Genomic DNA, 8918 nt, shown 5'->3' with positions numbered 1-8918 from the left:
GCATGGGCAAAGCCTGGAGACTCGGAGCTTGGGAGGAGTTTAATGAGAAGAGAGGACAGACCGTGCTGATGAGGCACCTGCAGAGCACAGCCAAACAGCAACCTCACATTTTCCTGTTAGATGGTAATATCTGTTGGGCTTGGCAAAAGGAACACCTTTACCAAGATTTGACACATTCCCTTGACACAACTTTCACCAAATCACCAGTACATCATTAAAATTTGTGCTACTTATATGGGAAAACACACTTATGATACAAAATCTTCCTAGAAACAGAGCAAACCTCATTCAGACAAATACATCTAGGATGTAAGGGTGGCCAAGGCTCAAGTTTTCTTATATTCTTTTAATTGCTTAAGTATTTATAAATTTTCTTCCTACCGCAGAGAACTTGGAATTATTTGGCTTTGAGCAACCTGCTCTAGGGGAAGATGTTCCTGCCCAGGGCAGAGGGCTTGGAAATAGATGGTCTTAAGGGCCCTTCCATCCCAAACCATTCTGTGATCCTATGGCTCCATAATACTGCTCAGAGGAATTGCTTAGGCAGAATTCAGCATCGTACACCTTTTTTGGCTCTGTTCTCCTGCTCTGTGGTAATTTCTGTGAACAACATACTTTCTCCCCCAAAGGCACTAACTAATTTACTACTTCTAGGTTTTCCTGTTATATCTTCAGGCTCTCATTGTTTCACCTGTTTGTTTCAGTATGTGGCCAACTAGTTTCTTTCCTAAGCTAAATCTTTTTATGTCTGCTGTGTATTCCTTTATTGCTAAGGAGAATTGCACAGCATATCTAAAGTTATCCCAGAATGGTACAGCCCATGTAGGCTCCCATCTTTCCAAGACAAGCTCAACCCCAGAACTGGCTTTCTTTGAAGTAGTAGGAGGAGGAAGTAATTATTCATTAACACAGCTATGCCTTTTCCCTTTTCTTTCCCTGACCAAATGCATTCTGAATCTCCCCTACATTATTATTTTATTACTTTTATAAAGCTCAGGTATGTCACAGCGGGCCCTGGGGTGGTGGTGGAGTGCTGCGACCTTCTAGAGAAGCGTCCTGGGAATGTCCTCTGGGCACAGGCACGTCCTCCGTGCTTGCTCCGGGGCGGAGAGTGACTTCAGCTCTTTTGGGAGCTCTCCACCTTGGCCAGCGCAGGAGGAAAGAGACGAGAGCCACGTGTGGTGATCCAAGGCAAAGCTTTATTCTTCTTTCCTTGAAGGAGTCCAGGGACGAACTGGCTCAAGGGGTCTGAGGGAGCAGGGTTGATACAGGAGAGCCAGGGGTCGGGGTAGAGCAGCAAACGAATCATCTGAGGGCTCAGGGGAGGTACAAAGGGGGAAGGGTCAATGGGGTACAGGCAATTTACATGAAACAGGGAGGCATGCTGGGAGTAACCTTATTGTAACCATTACGAGGAGTGCCTAGGACAGGCATTCTCTCCAGGGGAGGAAGGCAGACTCTTGCTGAGAGGCTTTTGGCCCAGGTACATCAGCGAGACTGATTTTCCAAGCAGAGAGCTTGCCACCTCAGAATCCTTGCTTCACTTTGTGTTTAAAGCAGTAAGAATTTACTGAGTGAATGGGGAGCAAGCTGAGGGTGTAGAAAAGTGCCTCGGTCTGTGTAAGTTTGCCCCGGGAGACAGTGAATTTTGCAAGTCAGAAATCATCCAAATGTGTTTCACATGGCAGTAAATTGGTATAGTCAGCACTGCACACAATCACTTGTTTGTCCTCAAAATCTGGGAGAAGATTCATTTTGGGTTCATTAGCTGATGGGCCTATTGTGGATGAACTTTTGTTGGCAGTGGCCTCTAATAATACACATTCTTCAGAGCTGAGAGCCTCTGGCCACTGTCACTTCAAGTGGAGATCTTCATGGGCAACCATCTCCAATTACTACAGGATGTTACAGAACTAACCCTTGTCTCTTCTTTTGCCAGGAGTAAGGTGGCCTTTTTACATAGCAAAAAAAGAAACACATTAGCTGTGATGTTAAGTTAAATAGCCTGGTGAACCCTTGCTGTTACACTGTTTCTTCTGGAGAGGAGGAGGAAGACTGGGAGTTGCGAGGTTATGTAATACGTGGTGAAGACAATATCCCTGTGCTCCAACACTAATCGGAGTGTTTACAACCCTCCCTTTTGTAGCTGCCACTGAATAGCACGAATTCCTGTGGGGGACCTTTTACATTACCACAGGAGGTGGCACAAAGAGCTCATTCGACAGAGACTAAGCAGCATTGAGTCTCAAGTGAATAAATGGAGCAGGTGGCACGCTGCCACAGTATTAATGTGTCCAATAGGCTGGGGATTATGCTTGAGGCTGTGGGAATGAATCGGCCCTGCTTCTGACTGAAACAAATTCCCCTGTTGATGAGCAATCCTGTAAGGGATTCAAATTACGCAGGTGCTCAACGTAACAGAAACTTGCATTGTACGAGGCAAAAAACCCCCACAAAATTCCTTATAACATCACTGTAAACAGGATGCATCTTGAGATGGGGATGTGTTCCTTGGCACAAGTCACCTCAAGCAGCATCCAGAGCGTTTCTCCATTTCCCTCGCATTCCAGAAAGAAGTAGAGAGGAATGGGTAACTCGTCTCAGGAGGTCAGGTTTGTTATGCAGGATGAAGCTGAAGCCACTGGCTGTTCTCATGTGAACTGAGGACGTGGAAATCTGTCAGCAGTAACATCACATGGAAGGTGGCCCAAGTGCCTCCACCTGTGGGGCTGTGTCAGTTCCCACACTGAGACTGATGCCTTGTGGTGTTTGCTGACTTTCCACTCTGACAAGTGTAATCTCACAACTCATTTGGCCATACCCATCTTTAATCACTGCCAAAAGAATCTCAAAATCACAGAATGGGTCAGGCTGGAAGTGACCATAGTGAGTCACCTGGTCCAACCTCTCTGCTCGAGAGAGCACACTGCACAGTACTGTGTTCAGGTGGTGCGTGAGTATCTCCATAAAGGAAGACTCCACAATCTCTGGGCAATCTGTTCCAGTGCATGGTCTGGTTCCACATATCCAGGCGGAACTTTCTGTGAATTAGTTTCTGTCTGTTGACTCTTACCCTATTGCTTAACACCACTGAGAAGAGCCTGGCTTCATCCTCTTGGCATTCTCCCTCCTTCAGATACTCATAGACATTGATGAAGTCTCTTCCTAGTTGTCCCTTCTCAAGGCTGAACAGCTCTCTGTCTTCCCTTGTAACAGAGATGCTCCATCCCCTTATCTTTGTTGCCCTCCACTGGAGCTGCTCCAGGAGCTCCATGTCTCTCTCGTACCGAGGAGCCCAAAACTGGACACAGCACTCCAGATGCGGCCTCACCAGGGCTGAATAGAGGGGCAGGATCACCTGCTGGCAACGCTCTTCCTACTGCAGCCCAGGATATCACTGGCATTCTTGGCCACTGTCGGCTTTCGGCTCAGGGACACTTACGTTCCTTGGGTTCCCAGAGATAGACCTGCTGCCAGCCGGCTCTCGGCGGCTGCTGAGGGAGCTTCACATACGTATCTCGCCAGGCTCCCCTCAGGCAGCCGGACCCCGCTCCCGCGGGCTTGGGGACTTCAACAGCGATGGGGGGCAGAAGAGCTGGAACCCCCCCCGCGGCGCACTGGCCGCTGGGAGCTGTAGTTCGGCAGCCGGCAGCGACCTGTAGTGCACTTGCGGGCAGCGTCCCCGGGGAGAACTACAACTCCCGTCGTGCTCCGCGCGCGGGGAGACAAGCCCCGCCCACCCCACCTCCCCCGCCCTCGCGGCCGCACGGAGCGAGGCAGCGGCGCGTGCGCGGTGGTGTGAGCTCGCGCCGCTCCCCGCCCGTCCCTGCGAGCGCCGGGCGGCGGCGGCGGCGGGATGGGGCGCGAGGCGGGGCGTGCCCGCCGCGCGTGAGGCCGAGGCGGAGCCGCTGCGCGGGCGAGCGGGACCCCCCGACGGTCAGTGCGGGGGCGCGGGGGGCGGGCGGGCGGCCCGGTCCGGCATCCCGGTGAGGGGCGCGGGACCGTTCCGGGTCCTGGCGGGCGGAGGCGGAGGAAGAGAGGTGGGGGGTGGGGGGGACACTACTGGCGGCGCGAGCCGCCACCGCCCCGCGGCGCGCGCGGCTGCCGGGTGGGGGAGGGGCCGGCGCGGGCTGCTCGAGTGGGGGGCGGGGCCTCGAGCGGCTCCGCCCATTTCCCCTCGGCTCGCTGCTCGCCCTCCCTCCCTCTCCGCTACCTTCCCTGCCTCCTTCCTTCCCTCTCTCTGCTCCCTCTCTCCTTGCTTTCCTTGCTTCTCTCCTTCCTTTCCTCCCTCCTACCCGTTCCCCGCCCGGGCGGCTGTCCGGCCCGTGTGCGGTACTTAGGGGCCGTGTTGTCCCTCCTGCCCTTACGGGGACAGGCGCCGGGCACCTTATGCGCCCTGTTTCCTTAGGCGTTTGCTCCCTTTGGATCGTGCGGGGTTCGCTGCAGCTCAGTCTGGACTGTGGGTTGACTCTTTGCGATGTCGTTTTGGGTTGTTGTTTTTTGTAGGGAGGGAGAGGTCAGGGATTTTTATTTATTTACCTTCAACTAGAGGTCTCATTTTAAGACCTAGAAAATGTACTGTTATTGGAATTTTTCTGCATCTAGCGTGATTAACAGGTTCTAAGCATGTCGTGTTTCCTACCTGTTAATGTTGTTTAGAAAGTGTATGTTACTATTCATCATAGAATGGTTTGGAAGGGACCTCAGAGACCATAAAGTTCTAACCCTTCTGCCATGAGCAGGGACACCTTTCACTAGACCAGGTTGCTCAGAGCTCCATCCAGGATGGCCTTGAACACTTCCAAGGATATGTTAGTGGGTGATTTATGAGCAAATACATCTTACTTTTAAGTGCTAACAGATGTTCAAACAAGTGACAAAGAAAATGCCAGCAATCCACACCGAAAGTATCTGTTCATGAGAATGGTGTGGTTTGGATTTCCCCATCTCGATGTCCTTGAGGTTAATTGTTGATGGGAAATAATCATTAAGAAAAACAAGCTAAGGTCTTTTTGCCAGCTGCGTAAACCACTGTGATTTGTGCAAGTCCCTTGTTCCAGCACAGGAAGACAGCCTTAGTTGTGTCCTTAAACGGGTTTCTTATCTGGAAACAGCTTGAAGTGCTTACCATGACTGCTCTGCATTGCCATAACCCACCCTTTCAGGGGAGATGTTAAGGCTCCGTTGGATAAGACACAGGATAGTAATGGATGTAAATTTATTATTAAACTTACAGGAGAATGGCAGAGGGATCCCTTAGGTTCCTTAGGTTTGGGTTTTGATGTTACTTGAGGTGTTGCATACAGCTCATGGTGAATAGTGCTGTGCTTCAGTTCATTTCAGTGCAGTCTGTGTATAATCCATGCAGTCAGTGTGACAAGCTCTTGGGGGGCTCTTTTCTACAGAGAAATAAATAGGAATTTAAAAAGCCCTTCTAAACTTTTGTAGTTTTGAGCATTTAGTACTTCTAAGTGTGTGAAATTTATTAACCCCCTTGCTCTAATGTTCTAGCTAACTACATCAAGAATAGAGTGTCTATTATGTTGAAGTAGGGAACTCTACATCCCTGTCCTAAGGATCTCATTTCTAGCTTGGAGAAAATAAGTTTTCTTCCCACATCTGAAATGGAACACAGGAATAGCTGCCTTCAAATCTTAATACTACATGTGCAACTTTGGCATTATTCTGTCTTAGTTAAGGTGTATTCAGGGGTAGGAGGGCATATTTTGTAGTTTGGATTGGTGAGTTTTTTCCCCAAAGTAAGAATTTCACAGTGAAATCCGTGGTATGATTATAGTTCTGTGGGGAAGAAGGTTCTTTTTCTATAGGGCAGATTATTTCCATTTCTATATGTGCACATCTACAATGGAATATATTGTCCTGGAATTGCAATAACTGCATTCCTGCTTCAGAGCTGCATGGTTCGATTCTGCAGATATCCTTGAGGCAAAGCCGACATGCACAAGCACTACATTTAGCTCTTTGGGGTTCTCATCTCCACTGTACCCTTCAGGCATTCTTCTCGGTCTGTATTTTCTTAGAGAAAAGGTTTGCATATTTCCAGAGTGAACACTGCTGTATCTTATGGGCAGTTTTTAGACTAATAGGGAAGATGCTGCTGTTCAGCAATAAATACTACCAAATGCTAATTTACTCTCCTACTTGTGTCATGTAGCTAGCCTCAAAATGCCAAAATATAGTATGATATTTACCTTCAGTTTGTAGCAGTATAGTGTAGAATAATCTACCAAGCTTGTCTCTGAACCGGTGTGTCTGATCATGTTGAATCAGTGAATGATTCACTACCTTTACAACTAGTCATGGTTTGCTATGTGCATGGTTTGCTATCCTTCATCAATTCCTTACGCTGTTCCCCAGAGCCTCATGGATCATAGTTTTCAAATTGTTGCTAAAAAAAAATTTAAAAGTGTATCAGATGGGCCCACAGTTGTGCTGGAAGCATGTTGTGGAGTAGGAAGTTTTACTTAGGCTGCATCCCCAGAGGTGGTGGTGTTGGGGGGGTGACTGCTGTCCAAATAAAGTTAGCATCTTCGCTTGCCATGGCCGAAACCAGAAGGGTAAGGATGCAGGTTGAGTTTAGAAAAAGCAAGGGTATGACTCCTTTCCTGTCCATACTTACCCTTCTCATCCCAACCATCCCTCATCTTTTGGGCATGACATCAGGGAATACAAACTTGATTGAGGATGTGGAAGTATAGTAGAGTTAAACAGACTTTGATGGTGGCAGCAAGTCTGCAAAGCTGAATAGCAGCAGGGATCCAGTGCTCCCTGCTTCCAGTTTTTCTTTAGGCTGCAGTGAAAACTGTGGAATGACTGCTTACTTGGGGCAGCTGCTGGGAAGTGGAGGATTTATATGGTATTACCCAAGTAAGGAGTGATGATCCATTAAGTTGGCTCAAATATGTCCAAGGAGTTTCTAGTTTATTCTGTCCTGTTACTAGCGGATAATGTACTAGGAAAAAAATTATTTAGGTTTCATCAGTAAAGTGCTGTGACAATTTTGAACTAGTAAGGAAGAATTTGTGTAAAAGATAAAATATGAGTACAGTGACTTCAGTGGATAATAAGAAGGTTAAAAAAACCCCAATACCTGAATGTAATACGTCTGACCAAAAATATTTGGAATATATAGCTGAGTCTTAGTGTTGTTTATTATTTATTATTAGTTGTGCATTAAAAAAGCTCAGAAAGCGTCTTTTTCTTATCTTATGATGAATTCCACATATACATCAGAGACTGAAATCTGCACATTCAAAACCATGAGATCACAGGATTTAGAGCAATCGGTTCACTACTTACAAGCGGTATTTCCTTTGATTATTAATTAAGGTGTGCTTAAATAGAGAACATGATTTGGTATTTTTTCCTTGTCTAGCTCCTGTGATACTAAGTAAACAAAAGTACAGATAATGAAGATGTCCCAGTTTCTTCCAGAAGCAATTTGGTGTAGGTTCCTGACTAAAAAATAGCAACTAATTATTTACTAAACACATAATTTTATAATAATAAAGGAAACATGCTTGCCAGATGCTGAAACAATAATAATGTAACATAAGTGAATTGTTAATGTGTGTTAATAGTTATGTGAATTTTTAGCCCAGTTTAAAAAAATATTTGTAGAGAAAATATTATATTTTAAATAAGCAAATTTAGTATTGTTTTCTACAGAAATAGGAAATAATGCAGAATAAAATAATGGAATTATTATGATATAATACTAATAATTGAAGAATGTGATGCAAGTGACTTCATCTATGCTGGTGTGCTCATAATTGTTAATAGCTTCCCGTCTGTCCATTTGTTGTAAGTGCTAGGAAGATAGGCAGACATACAGACCTTGTGCAATCAATGCAAAGAGAAAATTTCTCTAAAGGAAGGATTATGATCCTTGGTGTTACACATTAATTTATTATATGACCTTGTAGGTGATCCCTGCCTTGCTTCCATCCAGGCTGTCTTCCCTGGAGGCAGCAGGGAATAGTTAATGATTCTTGGCAGCTACAGTGCTGGGGCAGAGCCTGTGTGAAGGTGCAGAGGTGCCTTATTTTGGCTGCTGGGGGCTATGCTTTTTCATAGGAATAGGTCCACCTTTCAGAGCACTGGAAGGGTCAGCTTTCCAAGCAGTAGGAGCAGATTCCTCATATCCCCTCTGCCGTCTTTATTCTCTTTCTCACCCACAAGGAACAGAGCTTTTTTAGACTGGCTATTCTGGTCTCTGGAGGCACACAAGAAAAGCAAGGGATGAGTGATGGCTGTTTGCATGAGGTGGGAACGGCCAGATGGTTGCTGGAGAGGAAGAAAGAGGAGTGAGTGTTGGGTGGTAAGGTTTGACATTCCAAATCAGAACGCAAGTTTGGACCAAACTGAAAATTATTTTAAGAAAAATAAATTTAGTTTCATGTTCGTTGTTTTGTACATTTCTAAGCAGTGACTAACTCTTGAGTCAATTCCTATAGTTATGTATAGATAAAATGTATTTTTGTCCTCTCTAGTATGAAACTTTCACAGGTTTCTGTTATCTAGGTGAAGGCAGCTCATGAAGTTTGCTTCCTGTTATACAGTTCAGTAGGATCTCTGGGCTTTTTCTATTGCTAGAGGACAAGACATCTGGCAGAAAAGAGCTCTTGGAACTGATGATAGAATTCTACTACCAGAGCTTGAAAAATGATTTTTGAAAACACAGTGTATGATGATAACTCTACTAACTTGACACTAGTGGAGAAAAGGATATCACAGTGACAAAAATTGCAGCCTCTCTTTCTCATAAAAAAAATTGGGAAGAATTCTTCAAGGGTATTACTTCTCTTTAAAATCATACCTAACTTTGGAAAATAGGAGTTACACTTATGAGTTTGAAGCTGTAATTTAATGTTTATTTTCTAATGGCTTTTGTGAAA

The 8918-nt window shown here is 45.8% G+C and overlaps 1 protein-coding gene across 1 annotated transcript in view; it reads left to right on the top strand.

Moving 5' to 3' along the window:
* The first annotated feature begins 3785 nt into the window (after positions 1–3785).
* RALBP1 (ralA binding protein 1) overlaps positions 3786–8918 on the top strand; it is a 32669-nt gene continuing 27536 nt past the window's right edge. The window contains exon 1 of the mRNA XM_014871213.2: positions 3786–3936. The gene's annotated coding sequence lies outside the window, so the exon portion shown is untranslated. The remainder of the gene's footprint in view (positions 3937–8918) is intronic.

This window comes from Sturnus vulgaris, chromosome 1 (assembly GCF_052056855.1).
Source record: "Sturnus vulgaris isolate bStuVul1 chromosome 1, bStuVul1.hap1, whole genome shotgun sequence".
In the NCBI taxonomy this organism is placed as follows: domain Eukaryota; kingdom Metazoa; phylum Chordata; class Aves; order Passeriformes; family Sturnidae; genus Sturnus; species Sturnus vulgaris.
Note: the sequence above shows the minus strand (reverse complement) of the source record. Positions and strands in the feature narration are given on the sequence as shown.